Source organism: Oncorhynchus mykiss, unplaced genomic scaffold (genome assembly GCF_013265735.2).
Source record: "Oncorhynchus mykiss isolate Arlee unplaced genomic scaffold, USDA_OmykA_1.1 un_scaffold_440, whole genome shotgun sequence".
NCBI lineage: Eukaryota > Metazoa > Chordata > Actinopteri > Salmoniformes > Salmonidae > Oncorhynchus > Oncorhynchus mykiss.
In genome coordinates, this window is record NW_023493887.1 from 38,072 (window position 1) to 55,000 (window position 16,929).

Here is a 16,929-nt window from a genome sequence, read left to right on the forward strand (position 1 = left end):
TCTCTTGGTGCACTATGTAAAGTCAAAGTGAGCCTGATTAACAGCTGTTGCATTTCCACCATTTAGATAAGCATCTTTGTGTCACTCAAAAAGTGGAAGAAATTGCATATACTGTAGCCATAATTTGTAGCACAGATTGTTGGATGAAATACAAACTAACCTTGCTTACTTATTTCAAAGCGAGGGCACATATTTCAGCCTTGTGGGAAAAAACGGACAAAGAGTTGAAATTCCACAAGGCAGTGACAAAAAGCTTACAGCACCTGGTATTCCCAGGCGGTCTCCCATCCAAGTACTAACCAGGCCCGACCCTGCTTAGCTTCCAAGATCGGACGAGATCAGGCGTACTCAGGCCGGTGTGGCCGCAAGCGAAAGGCAATCTCAAAAAGTGGATGAAATTGCATATACTGTAGCCATAATTTGTAGCACAGATTGTTGGATGAAATACAAACTAACCTTGCTTACTTATTTCAAAGCGAGGGCACATATTTCAGCCTTGTGGGAAAAAACGGACAAAGAGTTGAAATTCCACAAGGCAGTGACAAAACGCTTACAGCACCTGGTATTCCCAGGCGGTCTCCCATTCAAGTACTAACCAGGCCCGACCCTGCTTAGCTTCCGAGATCGGACGAGATCAGGCGTACTCAGGCCGGTGTGGCCGTAAACGAGAAACTATCTCTTGGTGCACTATGTAAAGTCAAAGTGAGCCTGATTAACAGCTGTTGCATTTCCACCATTTAGATAAGCATCTTTGTGTCACTCAAAAAGTGGAAGAAATTGCATATACTGTAGCCATAATTTGTAGCACAGATTGTTGGATGAAATACAAACTAACCTTGCTTACTTATTTCAAAGCGAGGGCACATATTTAAGCCTTGTGGGAAAAAACGGACAAAGAGTTGAAATTCCACTGGGCAGTGACAAAAAGCTTACAGCACCTGGTATTCCCAGGCGGTCTCCCATCCAAGTACTAACCAGGCCCGACCCTGCTTAGCTTCCGAGATCGGACGAGATCAGGCGTACTCAGGCCGGTGTGGCCGTAAGCGAAAGGCAATCTCAAAAAATGGATGAAATTGCATATACTGTAGCCATAATTTGTAGCACAGATTGTTGGATGAAATACAAACTAACCTTGCTTACTTATTTCAAAGCGAGGGCACATATTTCAGCCTTGTGGGAAAAAACGGACAAAGAGTTGAAATTCCACAAGGCAGTGACAAAAAGCTTACAGCACCTGGTATTCCCAGGCGGTCTCCCATCCAAGTACTAACCAGGCCCGACCCTGCTTAGCTTCCGAGATCGGACGAGATCAGGCGTACTCAGGCCGGTGTGGCCGTAAGCGAGAAACTATCTCTTGGTGCACTATGTAAAGTCAAAGTGAGCCTGATTAACAGCTGTTGCATTTCCACCATTTAGATAAGCATCTTTGTGTCACTCAAAAAGTGGAAGAAATTGCATATACTGTAGCCATAATTTGTAGCACAGATTGTTGGATGAAATACAAACTAACCTTGCTTACTTATTTCAAAGCGAGGGCACATATTTCAGCCTTGTGGGAAAAAACGGACAAAGAGTTGAAATTCCACAAGGCAGTGACAAAAAGCTTACAGCACCTGGTATTCCCAGGCGGTCTCCCATCCAAGTACTAACCAGGCCCGACCCTGCTTAGCTTCCGAGATCGGACTAGATCAGGCGTACTCAGGCCGGTGTGGCCGTAAGCGAAAGGCAATCTCAAAAAGTGGATGAAATTGCATATACTGTAGCCATAATTTGTAGCACAGATTGTTGGATGAAATACAAACTAACCTTGCTTACTTATTTCAAAGCGAGGGCACATATTTCAGCCTTGTGGGAAAAAACGGACAAAGAGTTGAAATTCCACAAGGCAGTGACAAAAAGCTTACAGCACCTGGTATTCCCAGGCGGTCTCCCATCCAAGTACTAACCAGGCCCGACCCTGCTTAGCTTCCGAGATCGGACGAGATCAGGCGTACTCAGGCCGGTGTGGCCGCAAGCGAAAAGCAAAATCTCAAAAAGTGGATGAAATTGCATATACTGTAGCCATAATTTGTAGCACAGATTGTTGGATGAAATACAAACTAACCTTGCTTACTTATTTCAAAGCGAGGGCACATATTTCAGCCTTGTGGGAAAAAACGGACAAAGAGTTGAAATTCCACAAGGCAGTGACAAAAAGCTTACAGCACCTGGTATTCCCAGGCGGTCTCCCATTCAAGTACTAACCAGGCCCGACCCTGCTTAGCTTCCGAGATCGGACGAGATCAGGCGTACTCAGGCCGGTGTGGCCGTAAGCGAGAAACTATCTCTTGGTGCACTATGTAAAGTCAAAGTGAGCCTGATTAACAGCTGTTGCATTTCCACCATTTAGATAAGCATCTTTGTGTCACTCAAAAAGTGGAAGAAATTGCATATACTGTAGCCATAATTTGTAGCACAGATTGTTGGATGAAATACAAACTAACCTTGCTTACTTATTTCAAAGCGAGGGCACATATTTCAGCCTTGTGGGAAAAAACGGACAAAGAGTTGAAATTCCACAAGGCAGTGACAAAAAGCTTACAGCACCTGGTATTCCCAGGCGGTCTCCCATCCAAGTACTAACCAGGCCCGACCCTGCTTAGCTTCCAAGATCGGACGAGATCAGGCGTACTCAGGCCGGTGTGGCCGCAAGCGAAAGGCAATCTCAAAAAGTGGATGAAATTGCATATACTGTAGCCATAATTTGTAGCACAGATTGTTGGATGAAATACAAACTAACCTTGCTTACTTATTTCAAAGCGAGGGCACATATTTCAGCCTTGTGGGAAAAAACGGACAAAGAGTTGAAATTCCACAAGGCAGTGACAAAAAGCTTACAGCACCTGGTATTCCCAGGCGGTCTCCCATTCAAGTACTAACCAGGCCCGACCCTGCTTAGCTTCCGAGATCGGACGAGATCAGGCGTACTCAGGCCGGTGTGGCCGTAAACGAGAAACTATCTCTTGGTGCACTATGTAAAGTCAAAGTGAGCCTGATTAACAGCTGTTGCATTTCCACCATTTAGATAAGCATCTTTGTGTCACTCAAAAAGTGGAAGAAATTGCATATACTGTAGCCATAATTTGTAGCACAGATTGTTGGATGAAATACAAACTAACCTTGCTTACTTATTTCAAAGCGAGGGCACATATTTAAGCCTTGTGGGAAAAAACGGACAAAGAGTTGAAATTCCACTGGGCAGTGACAAAAAGCTTACAGCACCTGGTATTCCCAGGCGGTCTCCCATCCAAGTACTAACCAGGCCCGACCCTGCTTAGCTTCCGAGATCGGACGAGATCAGGCGTACTCAGGCCGGTGTGGCCGTAAGCGAAAGGCAATCTCAAAAAATGGATGAAATTGCATATACTGTAGCCATAATTTGTAGCACAGATTGTTGGATGAAATACAAACTAACCTTGCTTACTTATTTCAAAGCGAGGGCACATATTTCAGCCTTGTGGGAAAAAACGGACAAAGAGTTGAAATTCCACAAGGCAGTGACAAAAAGCTTACAGCACCTGGTATTCCCAGGCGGTCTCCCATTCAAGTACTAACCAGGCCCGACCCTGCTTAGCTTCCGAGATCGGACGAGATCAGGCGTACTCAGGCCGGTGTGGCCGTAAACGAGAAACTATCTCTTGGTGCACTATGTAAAGTCAAAGTGAGCCTGATTAACAGCTGTTGCATTTCCACCATTTAGATAAGCATCTTTGTGTCACTCAAAAAGTGGAAGAAATTGCATATACTGTAGCCATAATTTGTAGCACAGATTGTTGGATGAAATACAAACTAACCTTGCTTACTTATTTCAAAGCGAGGGCACATATTTCAGCCTTGTGGGAAAAAACGGACAAAGAGTTGAAATTCCACAAGGCAGTGACAAAAAGCTTACAGCACCTGGTATTCCCAGGCGGTCTCCCATCCAAGTACTAACCAGGCCCGACCCTGCTTAGCTTCCAAGATCGGACGAGATCAGGCGTACTCAGGCCGGTGTGGCCGCAAGCGAAAGGCAATCTCAAAAAGTGGATGAAATTGCATATACTGTAGCCATAATTTGTAGCACAGATTGTTGGATGAAATACAAACTAACCTTGCTTACTTATTTCAAAGCGAGGGCACATATTTCAGCCTTGTGGGAAAAAACGGACAAAGAGTTGAAATTCCACAAGGCAGTGACAAAAAGCTTACAGCACCTGGTATTCCCAGGCGGTCTCCCATTCAAGTACTAACCAGGCCCGACCCTGCTTAGCTTCCGAGATCGGACGAGATCAGGCGTACTCAGGCCGGTGTGGCCGTAAACGAGAAACTATCTCTTGGTGCACTATGTAAAGTCAAAGTGAGCCTGATTAACAGCTGTTGCATTTCCACCATTTAGATAAGCATCTTTGTGTCACTCAAAAAGTGGAAGAAATTGCATATACTGTAGCCATAATTTGTAGCACAGATTGTTGGATGAAATACAAACTAACCTTGCTTACTTATTTCAAAGCGAGGGCACATATTTAAGCCTTGTGGGAAAAAACGGACAAAGAGTTGAAATTCCACTGGGCAGTGACAAAAAGCTTACAGCACCTGGTATTCCCAGGCGGTCTCCCATCCAAGTACTAACCAGGCCCGACCCTGCTTAGCTTCCGAGATCGGACGAGATCAGGCGTACTCAGGCCGGTGTGGCCGTAAGCGAAAGGCAATCTCAAAAAATGGATGAAATTGCATATACTGTAGCCATAATTTGTAGCACAGATTGTTGGATGAAATACAAACTAACCTTGCTTACTTATTTCAAAGCGAGGGCACATATTTCAGCCTTGTGGGAAAAAACGGACAAAGAGTTGAAATTCCACAAGGCAGTGACAAAAAGCTTACAGCACCTGGTATTCCCAGGCGGTCTCCCATCCAAGTACTAACCAGGCCCGACCCTGCTTAGCTTCCGAGATCGGACGAGATCAGGCGTACTCAGGCCGGTGTGGCCGTAAGTGAGAAACTATCTCTTGGTGCACTATGTAAAGTCAAAGTGAGCCTGATTAACAGCTGTTGCATTTCCACCATTTAGATAAGCATCTTTGTGTCACTCAAAAAGTGGAAGAAATTGCATATACTGTAGCCATAATTTGTAGCACAGATTGTTGGATGAAATACAAACTAACCTTGCTTACTTATTTCAAAGCGAGGGCACATATTTCAGCCTTGTGGGAAAAAACGGACAAAGAGTTGAAATTCCACAAGGCAGTGACAAAAAGCTTACAGCACCTGGTATTCCCAGACGGTCTCCCATCCAAGTACTAACCAGGCCCGACCCTGCTTAGCTTCCGAGATCAGACGAGATCAGGCGTACTCAGGCCGGTGTGGCCGTAAGCGAGAAACTATCTCTTGGTGCACTATGTAAAGTCAAAGTGAGCCTGATTAACAGCTGTTGCATTTCCACCATTTAGATAAGCATCTTTGTGTCACTCAAAAAGTGGAAGAAATTGCATATACTGTAGCCATAATTTGTAGCACAGATTGTTGGATGAAATACAAACTAACCTTGCTTACTTATTTCAAAGCGAGGGCACATATTTCAGCCTTGTGGGAAAAAACGGACAAAGAGTTGAAATTCCACAAGGCAGTGACAAAAAGCTTACAGCACCTGGTATTCCCAGGCGGTCTCCCATCCAAGTACTAACCAGGCCCGACCCTGCTTAGCTTCCGAGATCGGACGAGATCAGGCGTACTCAGGCCGGTGTGGCCGCAAGCGAAAGGCAATCTCAAAAAGTGGATGAAATTGCATATACTGTAGCCATAATTTGTAGCACAGATTGTTGGATGAAATACAAACTAACCTTGCTTACTTATTTCAAAGCGAGGGCACATATTTCAGCCTTGTGGGAAAAAACGGACAAAGAGTTGAAATTCCACAAGGCAGTGACAAAAAGCTTACAGTACCTGGTATTCCCAGGCGGTCTCCCATCCAAGTACTAACCAGGCCCGACCCTGCTTAGCTTCCGAGATCGGACGAGATCAGGCGTACTCAGGCCGGTGTGGCCGTAAACGAGAAACTATCTCTTGGTGCACTATGTAAAGTCAAAGTGAGCCTGATTAACAGCTGTTGCATTTCCACCATTTAGATAAGCATCTTTGTGTCACTCAAAAAGTGGAAGAAATTGCATATACTGTAGCCATAATTTGTAGCACAGATTGTTGGATGAAATACAAACTAACCTTGCTTACTTATTTCAAAGCGAGGGCACATATTTCAGCCTTGTGGGAAAAAACGGACAAAGAGTTGAAATTCCACAAGGCAGTGACAAAAAGCTTACAGCACCTGGTATTCCCAGGCGGTCTCCCATCCAAGTACTAACCAGGCCCGACCCTGCTTAGCTTCCGAGATCGGACGAGATCAGGCGTACTCAGGCCGGTGTGGCCGCAAGCGAAAAGCAAAATCTCAAAAAGTGGATGAAATTGCATATACTGTAGCCATAATTTGTAGCACAGATTGTTGGATGAAATACAAACTAACCTTGCTTACTTATTTCAAAGCGAGGGCACATATTTCAGCCTTGTGGGAAAAAACGGACAAAGAGTTGAAATTCCACAAGGCAGTGACAAAAAGCTTACAGCACCTGGTATTCCCAGGCGGTCTCCCATTCAAGTACTAACCAGGCCCGACCCTGCTTAGCTTCCGAGATCGGACGAGATCAGGCGTACTCAGGCCGGTGTGGCCGTAAGCGAGAAACTATCTCTTGGTGCACTATGTAAAGTCAAAGTGAGCCTGATTAACAGCTGTTGCATTTCCACCATTTAGATAAGCATCTTTGTGTCACTCAAAAAGTGGAAGAAATTGCATATACTGTAGCCATAATTTGTAGCACAGATTGTTGGATGAAATACAAACTAACCTTGCTTACTTATTTCAAAGCGAGGGCACATATTTCAGCCTTGTGGGAAAAAACGGACAAAGAGTTGAAATTCCACAAGGCAGTGACAAAAAGCTTACAGCACCTGGTATTCCCAGGCGGTCTCCCATCCAAGTACTAACCAGGCCCGACCCTGCTTAGCTTCCGAGATCGGACGAGATCAGGCGTACTCAGGCCGGTGTGGCCGTAAGCGAAAGGCAATCTCAAAAAATGGATGAAATTGCATATACTGTAGCCATAATTTGTAGCACAGATTGTTGGATGAAATACAAACTAACCTTGCTTACTTATTTCAAAGCGAGGGCACATATTTCAGCCTTGTGGGAAAAAACGGACAAAGAGTTGAAATTCCACAAGGCAGTGACAAAAAGCTTACAGCACCTGGTATTCCCAGGCGGTCTCCCATTCAAGTACTAACCAGGCCCGACCCTGCTTAGCTTCCGAGATCGGACGAGATCAGGCGTACTCAGGCCGGTGTGGCCGTAAACGAGAAACTATCTCTTGGTGCACTATGTAAAGTCAAAGTGAGCCTGATTAACAGCTGTTGCATTTCCACCATTTAGATAAGCATCTTTGTGTCACTCAAAAAGTGGAAGAAATTGCATATACTGTAGCCATAATTTGTAGCACAGATTGTTGGATGAAATACAAACTAACCTTGCTTACTTATTTCAAAGCGAGGGCACATATTTCAGCCTTGTGGGAAAAAACGGACAAAGAGTTGAAATTCCACAAGGCAGTGACAAAAAGCTTACAGCACCTGGTATTCCCAGGCGGTCTCCCATCCAAGTACTAACCAGGCCCGACCCTGCTTAGCTTCCAAGATCGGACGAGATCAGGCGTACTCAGGCCGGTGTGGCCGCAAGCGAAAGGCAATCTCAAAAAGTGGATGAAATTGCATATACTGTAGCCATAATTTGTAGCACAGATTGTTGGATGAAATACAAACTAACCTTGCTTACTTATTTCAAAGCGAGGGCACATATTTCAGCCTTGTGGGAAAAAACGGACAAAGAGTTGAAATTCCACAAGGCAGTGACAAAAAGCTTACAGCACCTGGTATTCCCAGGCGGTCTCCCATTCAAGTACTAACCAGGCCCGACCCTGCTTAGCTTCCGAGATCGGACGAGATCAGGCGTACTCAGGCCGGTGTGGCCGTAAACGAGAAACTATCTCTTGGTGCACTATGTAAAGTCAAAGTGAGCCTGATTAACAGCTGTTGCATTTCCACCATTTAGATAAGCATCTTTGTGTCACTCAAAAAGTGGAAGAAATTGCATATACTGTAGCCATAATTTGTAGCACAGATTGTTGGATGAAATACAAACTAACCTTGCTTACTTATTTCAAAGCGAGGGCACATATTTAAGCCTTGTGGGAAAAAACGGACAAAGAGTTGAAATTCCACTGGGCAGTGACAAAAAGCTTACAGCACCTGGTATTCCCAGGCGGTCTCCCATCCAAGTACTAACCAGGCCCGACCCTGCTTAGCTTCCGAGATCGGACGAGATCAGGCGTACTCAGGCCGGTGTGGCCGTAAGCGAAAGGCAATCTCAAAAAATGGATGAAATTGCATATACTGTAGCCATAATTTGTAGCACAGATTGTTGGATGAAATACAAACTAACCTTGCTTACTTATTTCAAAGCGAGGGCACATATTTCAGCCTTGTGGGAAAAAACGGACAAAGAGTTGAAATTCCACAAGGCAGTGACAAAAAGCTTACAGCACCTGGTATTCCCAGGCGGTCTCCCATCCAAGTACTAACCAGGCCCGACCCTGCTTAGCTTCCGAGATCGGACGAGATCAGGCGTACTCAGGCCGGTGTGGCCGTAAGTGAGAAACTATCTCTTGGTGCACTATGTAAAGTCAAAGTGAGCCTGATTAACAGCTGTTGCATTTCCACCATTTAGATAAGCATCTTTGTGTCACTCAAAAAGTGGAAGAAATTGCATATACTGTAGCCATAATTTGTAGCACAGATTGTTGGATGAAATACAAACTAACCTTGCTTACTTATTTCAAAGCGAGGGCACATATTTCAGCCTTGTGGGAAAAAACGGACAAAGAGTTGAAATTCCACAAGGCAGTGACAAAAAGCTTACAGCACCTGGTATTCCCAGACGGTCTCCCATCCAAGTACTAACCAGGCCCGACCCTGCTTAGCTTCCGAGATCAGACGAGATCAGGCGTACTCAGGCCGGTGTGGCCGTAAGCGAGAAACTATCTCTTGGTGCACTATGTAAAGTCAAAGTGAGCCTGATTAACAGCTGTTGCATTTCCACCATTTAGATAAGCATCTTTGTGTCACTCAAAAAGTGGAAGAAATTGCATATACTGTAGCCATAATTTGTAGCACAGATTGTTGGATGAAATACAAACTAACCTTGCTTACTTATTTCAAAGCGAGGGCACATATTTCAGCCTTGTGGGAAAAAACGGACAAAGAGTTGAAATTCCACAAGGCAGTGACAAAAAGCTTACAGCACCTGGTATTCCCAGGCGGTCTCCCATCAAAGTACTAACCAGGCCCGACCCTGCTTAGCTTCCGAGATCAGACGAGATCAGGCGTACTTTTTTTTTTTTTTTTTTTTTTTTTTTTTTTTTCTTTTTTTTTAAAGAGTTGAAATTCCACAAGGCAGTGACAAAAAGCTTACAGCACCTGGTATTCCCAGGCGGTCTCCCATCCAAGTACTAACCAGGCCCGACCCTGCTTAGCTTCCGAGATCGGACGAGATCAGGCGTACTTTTTTTTTTTTTTTTTTTTTAATAAATAAAATACAACAAAAACTTATAAAAACATAACATTCAATTCTAATCACACAAAACAGGCATGTTGAAATCAACTCACCGAACAACTATACAAACCAAAAGGAAATTAACATACCAATATATTTCAAAAATGATAAGCAATTCTTCCACCATCCACCCTTGAAATCAACCCACTCCCCTCCACAAAAGCTTCATCAAAACATTCCCTTCCATAACAATGAAACATATCTATATGCTTCTTAAACAATACTACAAAAATATCCCACACCCTTACCCTCTTCCCCTCAAAAAAAGCAAAATTCCTCCTACAAAAAATAGCATACCTCACAAAACTCAAAACAACATTTAACAAAACAACATTAACACCCTCACATTTACCATCCATGCCAAATAACACCAATTCATTCCACACATATTTTTTCAAAATATCACCCTTCCAGTTTCTATGTATCATTCCCTTTACCTTACAAAATAAATATTTTAACTCCTCACATTCCACAAACAAATGTATTAAATTTTCTGGTAACTCACCACATAGATCACATTCTCTTTTTATTTCCCTATTGATTTGATGTAACACCACCTTTGTATATATACGATTATGCCTTATTTTAAAATCGTTACTTTCACATTCCATACTATTATATTTTACATTTAAAGTTTTCCATATCTTTTTTACGTCCAAAGTTGGAAAAATTCCTTTCCAAACTTTCTCCGCAGCTGGCCTTTTCACATTTTTCTCTACCATTATTTTATAGAATTTTTTCACCGGGATACTAGATAACTGAGCCTTCTCCTTACTGTTACCAATAAATAAATTAGGAAAGACAAATAAACCTTCTCTAACAACTTCACTATTTATTAAATCCACCCATGTGCTTGGTATACTTTCTTTTATCTTCTCGTACATATTCTTCACTGTTCCCCTACCCACCTCTACATCCCATTCATGGATAGTGTCAAAAATAGCTTCTTCAGGAAAAAAACCTGGAATTACCTCATATGTGTAGTCTTTTATCTGTCTAAGACCTGCACTCATGAATACTTCACTATATAACACCTTTTCTTTGTACTTAATTTTCTCATTCAGAAAAACAGGGTGATTCATAATTAGGTCAATATGCCCACACTCATAATACACATTAGGCAACAACTCTGCCCATGCATTTAGCACTTCTTTATAAAAATCTGGTACCTTTTCACACATTTTCCTTTTAAGATCCATCAACAAACCATTATCTTCACATCCACCACTCTCATCTAAATAGACTTTGAAAAAATGTTTCCAGCCATAATCTAAACTGTCATATAAATATTTCTTTACTGTTTTTATCCTAATAGCTTTTCTTTTAATGTCAAAATCTACAAGTTTTAAACCTCCATCATCATAGTCCGCTATCAATGTTTTCTGCGCAATTCTAACACCTTTACCATCCCATATAAAGTTAGACACCACATTATTCAATTCATTTATAACCCACTCTGGCATGTCTAGAACTCCCAAAATATACACAAGTTTAGATGATACCAAAGCATTTACTACAATTACTTTACCTTTTAACTTTAATTTTCTATTTTTCCAGAAATTCAAAGTTTGCTTGATTTTATTGAGAATCCCCGTCCAAGTTATATCCCTTGCCTCTTTCTCCTTTACACCAATATTTACTCCCAGCACCTTCATAAAATCCTTAGCTACCTTAAATGGAATCTCACACTTATTTGCATCAATATCCCCAAAAAACATAATTTCTGTCTTCTCTATATTAACTTCAGCCCCTGATGCCTTACAGTAGATATCTATGATTTTCATAATGCTTTCAATGCTACCTACATCCTTCACAGTAAAAGTAGTGTCATCAGCGTACTGATGTATAACACTGACACCACCACCTGGGATTCCAACACCCCTCACCTCTTTGTCTCCAAGTATCAAAACAGCTAAAGGTTCCGTAGAAACACTGTACAATAGAGCTGACAAAGGACAACCCTGCCTTACTGACCTCTCTATAGGGAATGTATCTGTTAACACTCCGTTACATTTAACACAACTTTTTGCTCCACTATACAACAATTTAATCCAAGATACAAATTTTGGCCCAAAACCAAACCTCTCCAAAGTCTGTAGCAGAAAACTATGTTCCACTTTATCAAAAGCTTTCTTAAAATCTAAACTTAAAACTATACCACCTTCATTTTTCATATGATTAACAACATCTCTAATTGTACAAATTATATCTGCAACATCTCTTCCAGGTATTCCGTAGGCTTGTGTTGATGTAATAATACTCCCAATCACCTTTTTCATCCTATTAGCTAAAACTTTAGTCAGTATTTTATAATCTGAATTTAGAAGACTAATAGGCCTATAATTTTCTAACTTTAACCTACTGCCTCTATTTTTAAATAAGATGGTTAACATACCAATTGACATAGACTCAGGGATTTCCTTATTCTCTTCCATATACTGAAAAACCTTCAATAAAATGGGTGCCAAAATATCCACAAAAACTTTATAGAATTCATTTGTTAAACCATCCAAACCTGGACTTTTATTTCCTTGAGTGTTCTCAATTGCTTCCTTGATTTCTATAATTGAAATATTTTCATCACACATCCTTCTATCTGTCTGAGATACTTTGGCACTGATTTTCTCCAACACTTTTTCAACACACACTTTATCTACATCATTCTTTTTATAAAGATTTCTGTAAAAGGATTCAACTGAATCTACGATGTCCACAAAATCATTTACCTTTACACCTTTTTCATTTTCCAATTCCACAATATAACTCTTAAATTGCTTTCGTTTTTCAAGCCCCAGAAAAAAGGAAGTACATTTCTCTCCCTCCAAGGCGTACTGTGCCTTACTCCTAACAATAGCACCTAAACATTTCTTTTTTTCATAAAACCCTAGCTCTGCATGGATTTTCAAATAGTTCACTACATCATAGTCTGGATCAGCATCAGCCTTTTCAAGTTCCTGCAACATCCTATTTCTAAGCATTTTTTCTTTCAACTTATCGACACGGTTACGATTTTTGGAGTACCTAATACTCCTGTTTTTTACTTTAACTTTCACTTCTTCCCACCATAAACACACATTCTCTTTTAACAGTACATTAGACATTTCACCTTCGATACATTCAACAATTTCCTTTATATAACTTTCCTCCTTTAACAGACTGGCATTTAAACACCAGACACCTCCCCCTCTCATCTCCACAGCAAAACCTATCTGAAATGACATTACTGCATGATCACTGTATGCTGTAAAGTTATATGACATCTTCTGAACCTGCTGTATCATATCTTCTTTTACTAAACATAAATCAATTCTGCTTTGTTTTAGTTCATTTAACACCACCTGCCTTCTCGAAAACACTCTTCTATTTAAATTTTCAGCCCTCCATATATCTACAAGATTTTCATTTTTCATTAATTCCCATAAAGCATTTCTAGACGAATCATGTCTGTAGCTATCACATCTCGAGACATCTATTCTAGTGCACTTCACGTTAAAATCTCCTACCAGTATACAATTTTCTGAACACAGTGATCTTAGGTTATTAAACATATCTCTCCTTTCCGATTCAATATTCGAAGCATAAACATTAATTAGACGGAAAATGACATTTTGCACTTCAAACTCAATAACAATAAGTCTGCCCCGATTATCTGCATATACCTGCTTGACATTTTGAACCACATCATTTTTTACCAGAATAGCAACTCCACATGTTTTTTCACTTCCGTGACTACAAAATATTAGCTCAGACCATTTGCTCTTAATCTCTAACATTTTGGAGTCTGTCCAATTAGTCTCTTGAAAACACCACATGTCAGCTTTTACAGACACCAAAACCTGCTCCAATTTGTTCATATTTCTCAGACTGTTCCCATTTAGTGATGCAACTTTAACCATTGTTAATGTATGCAGAAATATAGTCAAAGAAAAACACGTCATTTCAAAATAGACTTTTTCTTTTTACCAGATCCCATCACCTCCCTAGCTTTCGTCAATGATCTCTTATTTCTAGCAAACAACTGAAAATCCTCACTATCTATTTCTTCTTCCGACTCATGACTTGGATTTATGAGAGGAGCAACATTCAAACCTTTTGTAAAATGCTCTTTAACCGTGCCATCAACTCCAGTGGACCCAGCCCTCTCCTTGGTGTTATTTTCACACAGGCTTAAAGCAGGTTCAGGCACCTGAGAAGCACCTTGCACCATCTCTACCTGTGTATCTAATTCACCAATCCTGTGCTGCTGCTCCACCGTGTCAGCAGCAGAGACCAAGACTGCATCTCGAGTACTGCCAGAAGGAATTACATACTCTCCAAGCACATCTATAGCTGTCTCTGCAATCACCTGCGACACACTTTCCATATCACTCTCTTCCCCTCTCTCCATAGCCACACTCTCTTCATCTTCTTCAGTAATGAGGTCCATTGTTTGCAGAAATAAGACATCATCCACCTTCTTACATTTACATCTGTCCTTAGGTCTGTCACACCTGCTACACATATCACCAATGTTCGAACATTCCCTGGCATAATGCCCTTGTTCACCACATTTATGACATATAAATTCTGGACATTCTTTAAGTATGTGTCCCGGTTGAATACATAGTCTACATACCTTAACTTGGTTATCGTGGATCACTCGGAAATATTCAAATCCCTCAACTGTATTGAACTTTGTTGAGTAAGGCAATGATTGCACACTGTCCGTAAACTTCACTTTACAAAATCTCGTCCCGTCCACAATGTCCGTTCCTGGCCACATCCTCCTCTTGATTGGTGTTATCGCATTCACTTTCCATCCTTGTAATTTCTCATGTATTTCATCGTCCGTAATATATGCCGGCAAGTTCAAAAAGGACACCACAAGTTCATCGTTCCCCAGTTCTTTCGCCATGACTTGACAGCTCTTTATTTTTAGCCCATCTATTAGTCTTTCTTTTCCCTTCTCATGTGACATGGTTATTTCGTACTTATTTCTGTCTTTCATTCTACATCCCAAAATCGTTCCGCATACTTCTTTTATTCCTCTCAGCAATTCCATCGTTGTTATTTTTTCTTCACCAATAACTTCAACATTCACCGTCAGTTCTTTCTCATATTTTCTTCTCCTCAACTCTTCATTCGACGCTCTTTTTTCTCCGTTGTCCATTCTCGTTATTTTCGTTATTCTTGATGTCGAAGCCATTGAATCCGTCTGGTTATTTTACGTAGAATCCCCCAAACAGCTCACGCCGTTGGGGGATAAAAACGCAAATATTTATAATAAACTACACTCCCAACACAAACTTCCTAAACTTAAAATATAAGAACAACCAAAACCAAAAACTATTTTTTTTTTTTTTTTTCTCTCCAAACAATTCAAACACCTGCTGCTCACTCACTTCCTGAAACTACCAAAAAGGGGCGTACTCAGGCCGGTGTGGCCGTAAGCGAAAGGCAATCTCAAAAAGTGGATGAAATTGCATATACTGTAGCCATAATTTGTAGCACAGATTGTTGGATGAAATACAAACTAACCTTGCTTACTTATTTCAAAGCGAGGGCACATATTTCAGCCTTGTGGGAAAAAACGGACAAAGAGTTGAAATTCCACAAGGCAGTGACAAAAAGCTTACAGCACCTGGTATTCCCAGGCGGTCTCCCATCCAAGTACTAACCAGGCCCGACCCTGCTTAGCTTCCAAGATCGGACGAGATCAGGCGTACTCAGGCCGGTGTGGCCGCAAGCGAAAGGCAATCTCAAAAAGTGGATGAAATTGCATATACTGTAGCCATAATTTGTAGCACAGATTGTTGGATGAAATACAAACTAACCTTGCTTACTTATTTCAAAGCGAGGGCACATATTTCAGCCTTGTGGGAAAAAACGGACAAAGAGTTGAAATTCCACAAGGCAGTGACAAAAAGCTTACAGCACCTGGTATTCCCAGGCGGTCTCCCATTCAAGTACTAACCAGGCCCGACCCTGCTTAGCTTCCGAGATCGGACGAGATCAGGCGTACTCAGGCCGGTGTGGCCGTAAACGAGAAACTATCTCTTGGTGCACTATGTAAAGTCAAAGTGAGCCTGATTAACAGCTGTTGCATTTCCACCATTTAGATAAGCATCTTTGTGTCACTCAAAAAGTGGAAGAAATTGCATATACTGTAGCCATAATTTGTAGCACAGATTGTTGGATGAAATACAAACTAACCTTGCTTACTTATTTCAAAGCGAGGGCACATATTTAAGCCTTGTGGGAAAAAACGGACAAAGAGTTGAAATTCCACTGGGCAGTGACAAAAAGCTTACAGCACCTGGTATTCCCAGGCGGTCTCCCATCCAAGTACTAACCAGGCCCGACCCTGCTTAGCTTCCGAGATCGGACGAGATCAGGCGTACTCAGGCCGGTGTGGCCGTAAGCGAAAGGCAATCTCAAAAAATGGATGAAATTGCATATACTGTAGCCATAATTTGTAGCACAGATTGTTGGATGAAATACAAACTAACCTTGCTTACTTATTTCAAAGCGAGGGCACATATTTCAGCCTTGTGGGAAAAAACGGACAAAGAGTTGAAATTCCACAAGGCAGTGACAAAAAGCTTACAGCACCTGGTATTCCCAGGCGGTCTCCCATCCAAGTACTAACCAGGCCCGACCCTGCTTAGCTTCCGAGATCGGACGAGATCAGGCGTACTCAGGCCGGTGTGGCCGTAAGTGAGAAACTATCTCTTGGTGCACTATGTAAAGTCAAAGTGAGCCTGATTAACAGCTGTTGCATTTCCACCATTTAGATAAGCATCTTTGTGTCACTCAAAAAGTGGAAGAAATTGCATATACTGTAGCCATAATTTGTAGCACAGATTGTTGGATGAAATACAAACTAACCTTGCTTACTTATTTCAAAGCGAGGGCACATATTTCAGCCTTGTGGGAAAAAACGGACAAAGAGTTGAAATTCCACAAGGCAGTGACAAAAAGCTTACAGCACCTGGTATTCCCAGGCGGTCTCCCATCCAAGTACTAACCAGGCCCGACCCTGCTTAGCTTCCGAGATCAGACGAGATCAGGCGTACTCAGGCCGGTGTGGCCGTAAGCGAGAAACTATCTCTTGGTGCACTATGTAAAGTCAAAGTGAGCCTGATTAACAGCTGTTGCATTTCCACCATTTAGATAAGCATCTTTGTGTCACTCAAAAAGTGGAAGAAATTGCATATACT

At 41.8% G+C, this 16,929-nt stretch overlaps 32 non-coding genes across 32 annotated transcripts; all 32 read right to left on the minus strand.

Annotated features, from left to right (window-relative positions):
* Nucleotides 1–251: 251 nt before the first annotated feature.
* On the minus strand, nucleotides 252–370 carry LOC118957180. The gene has a single exon (XR_005046497.1). It is a non-coding gene; the product is annotated as a 5S ribosomal RNA (ribosomal RNA).
* A 177-nt stretch (nucleotides 371–547) lies between these two features.
* Nucleotides 548–666, minus strand: LOC118957148. Its single transcript, XR_005046464.1, has one exon. It is a non-coding gene; the product is annotated as a 5S ribosomal RNA (ribosomal RNA).
* Nucleotides 667–926: 260 nt separating this feature from the next.
* Nucleotides 927–1,045, minus strand: LOC118957220. Its single transcript, XR_005046534.1, has one exon. It is a non-coding gene; the product is annotated as a 5S ribosomal RNA (ribosomal RNA).
* Nucleotides 1,046–1,222: 177 nt separating this feature from the next.
* LOC118957222 lies at nucleotides 1,223–1,341 on the minus strand. Its single transcript, XR_005046536.1, has one exon. It is a non-coding gene; the product is annotated as a 5S ribosomal RNA (ribosomal RNA).
* Nucleotides 1,342–1,601: 260 nt separating this feature from the next.
* On the minus strand, nucleotides 1,602–1,720 carry LOC118957149. The gene has a single exon (XR_005046465.1). It is a non-coding gene; the product is annotated as a 5S ribosomal RNA (ribosomal RNA).
* Nucleotides 1,721–1,897: 177 nt separating this feature from the next.
* Nucleotides 1,898–2,016, minus strand: LOC118957064. Its single transcript, XR_005046381.1, has one exon. It is a non-coding gene; the product is annotated as a 5S ribosomal RNA (ribosomal RNA).
* A 179-nt stretch (nucleotides 2,017–2,195) lies between these two features.
* On the minus strand, nucleotides 2,196–2,314 carry LOC118957047. The gene has a single exon (XR_005046364.1). It is a non-coding gene; the product is annotated as a 5S ribosomal RNA (ribosomal RNA).
* A 260-nt stretch (nucleotides 2,315–2,574) lies between these two features.
* On the minus strand, nucleotides 2,575–2,693 carry LOC118957181. Its single transcript, XR_005046498.1, has one exon. It is a non-coding gene; the product is annotated as a 5S ribosomal RNA (ribosomal RNA).
* Nucleotides 2,694–2,870: 177 nt separating this feature from the next.
* Nucleotides 2,871–2,989, minus strand: LOC118957126. The gene has a single exon (XR_005046443.1). It is a non-coding gene; the product is annotated as a 5S ribosomal RNA (ribosomal RNA).
* A 260-nt stretch (nucleotides 2,990–3,249) lies between these two features.
* LOC118957223 lies at nucleotides 3,250–3,368 on the minus strand. The gene has a single exon (XR_005046537.1). It is a non-coding gene; the product is annotated as a 5S ribosomal RNA (ribosomal RNA).
* A 177-nt stretch (nucleotides 3,369–3,545) lies between these two features.
* LOC118957127 lies at nucleotides 3,546–3,664 on the minus strand. Its single transcript, XR_005046444.1, has one exon. It is a non-coding gene; the product is annotated as a 5S ribosomal RNA (ribosomal RNA).
* A 260-nt stretch (nucleotides 3,665–3,924) lies between these two features.
* Nucleotides 3,925–4,043, minus strand: LOC118957182. Its single transcript, XR_005046499.1, has one exon. It is a non-coding gene; the product is annotated as a 5S ribosomal RNA (ribosomal RNA).
* Nucleotides 4,044–4,220: 177 nt separating this feature from the next.
* Nucleotides 4,221–4,339, minus strand: LOC118957129. Its single transcript, XR_005046446.1, has one exon. It is a non-coding gene; the product is annotated as a 5S ribosomal RNA (ribosomal RNA).
* Nucleotides 4,340–4,599: 260 nt separating this feature from the next.
* On the minus strand, nucleotides 4,600–4,718 carry LOC118957224. Its single transcript, XR_005046538.1, has one exon. It is a non-coding gene; the product is annotated as a 5S ribosomal RNA (ribosomal RNA).
* Nucleotides 4,719–4,895: 177 nt separating this feature from the next.
* Nucleotides 4,896–5,014, minus strand: LOC118957090. Its single transcript, XR_005046407.1, has one exon. It is a non-coding gene; the product is annotated as a 5S ribosomal RNA (ribosomal RNA).
* A 260-nt stretch (nucleotides 5,015–5,274) lies between these two features.
* LOC118957068 lies at nucleotides 5,275–5,393 on the minus strand. Its single transcript, XR_005046385.1, has one exon. It is a non-coding gene; the product is annotated as a 5S ribosomal RNA (ribosomal RNA).
* A 260-nt stretch (nucleotides 5,394–5,653) lies between these two features.
* On the minus strand, nucleotides 5,654–5,772 carry LOC118957065. The gene has a single exon (XR_005046382.1). It is a non-coding gene; the product is annotated as a 5S ribosomal RNA (ribosomal RNA).
* A 177-nt stretch (nucleotides 5,773–5,949) lies between these two features.
* On the minus strand, nucleotides 5,950–6,068 carry LOC118957140. The gene has a single exon (XR_005046457.1). It is a non-coding gene; the product is annotated as a 5S ribosomal RNA (ribosomal RNA).
* A 260-nt stretch (nucleotides 6,069–6,328) lies between these two features.
* Nucleotides 6,329–6,447, minus strand: LOC118957066. The gene has a single exon (XR_005046383.1). It is a non-coding gene; the product is annotated as a 5S ribosomal RNA (ribosomal RNA).
* A 179-nt stretch (nucleotides 6,448–6,626) lies between these two features.
* LOC118957048 lies at nucleotides 6,627–6,745 on the minus strand. The gene has a single exon (XR_005046365.1). It is a non-coding gene; the product is annotated as a 5S ribosomal RNA (ribosomal RNA).
* Nucleotides 6,746–7,005: 260 nt separating this feature from the next.
* Nucleotides 7,006–7,124, minus strand: LOC118957225. Its single transcript, XR_005046539.1, has one exon. It is a non-coding gene; the product is annotated as a 5S ribosomal RNA (ribosomal RNA).
* A 177-nt stretch (nucleotides 7,125–7,301) lies between these two features.
* Nucleotides 7,302–7,420, minus strand: LOC118957130. Its single transcript, XR_005046447.1, has one exon. It is a non-coding gene; the product is annotated as a 5S ribosomal RNA (ribosomal RNA).
* Nucleotides 7,421–7,680: 260 nt separating this feature from the next.
* LOC118957183 lies at nucleotides 7,681–7,799 on the minus strand. Its single transcript, XR_005046500.1, has one exon. It is a non-coding gene; the product is annotated as a 5S ribosomal RNA (ribosomal RNA).
* Nucleotides 7,800–7,976: 177 nt separating this feature from the next.
* Nucleotides 7,977–8,095, minus strand: LOC118957131. Its single transcript, XR_005046448.1, has one exon. It is a non-coding gene; the product is annotated as a 5S ribosomal RNA (ribosomal RNA).
* Nucleotides 8,096–8,355: 260 nt separating this feature from the next.
* LOC118957226 lies at nucleotides 8,356–8,474 on the minus strand. The gene has a single exon (XR_005046540.1). It is a non-coding gene; the product is annotated as a 5S ribosomal RNA (ribosomal RNA).
* A 177-nt stretch (nucleotides 8,475–8,651) lies between these two features.
* On the minus strand, nucleotides 8,652–8,770 carry LOC118957091. The gene has a single exon (XR_005046408.1). It is a non-coding gene; the product is annotated as a 5S ribosomal RNA (ribosomal RNA).
* A 260-nt stretch (nucleotides 8,771–9,030) lies between these two features.
* Nucleotides 9,031–9,149, minus strand: LOC118957069. The gene has a single exon (XR_005046386.1). It is a non-coding gene; the product is annotated as a 5S ribosomal RNA (ribosomal RNA).
* Nucleotides 9,150–15,338: 6,189 nt separating this feature from the next.
* LOC118957185 lies at nucleotides 15,339–15,457 on the minus strand. Its single transcript, XR_005046502.1, has one exon. It is a non-coding gene; the product is annotated as a 5S ribosomal RNA (ribosomal RNA).
* A 177-nt stretch (nucleotides 15,458–15,634) lies between these two features.
* On the minus strand, nucleotides 15,635–15,753 carry LOC118957132. Its single transcript, XR_005046449.1, has one exon. It is a non-coding gene; the product is annotated as a 5S ribosomal RNA (ribosomal RNA).
* A 260-nt stretch (nucleotides 15,754–16,013) lies between these two features.
* Nucleotides 16,014–16,132, minus strand: LOC118957227. The gene has a single exon (XR_005046541.1). It is a non-coding gene; the product is annotated as a 5S ribosomal RNA (ribosomal RNA).
* A 177-nt stretch (nucleotides 16,133–16,309) lies between these two features.
* Nucleotides 16,310–16,428, minus strand: LOC118957092. The gene has a single exon (XR_005046409.1). It is a non-coding gene; the product is annotated as a 5S ribosomal RNA (ribosomal RNA).
* A 260-nt stretch (nucleotides 16,429–16,688) lies between these two features.
* Nucleotides 16,689–16,807, minus strand: LOC118957026. The gene has a single exon (XR_005046343.1). It is a non-coding gene; the product is annotated as a 5S ribosomal RNA (ribosomal RNA).
* Between the last annotated feature and the right edge of the window lie 122 nt (nucleotides 16,808–16,929).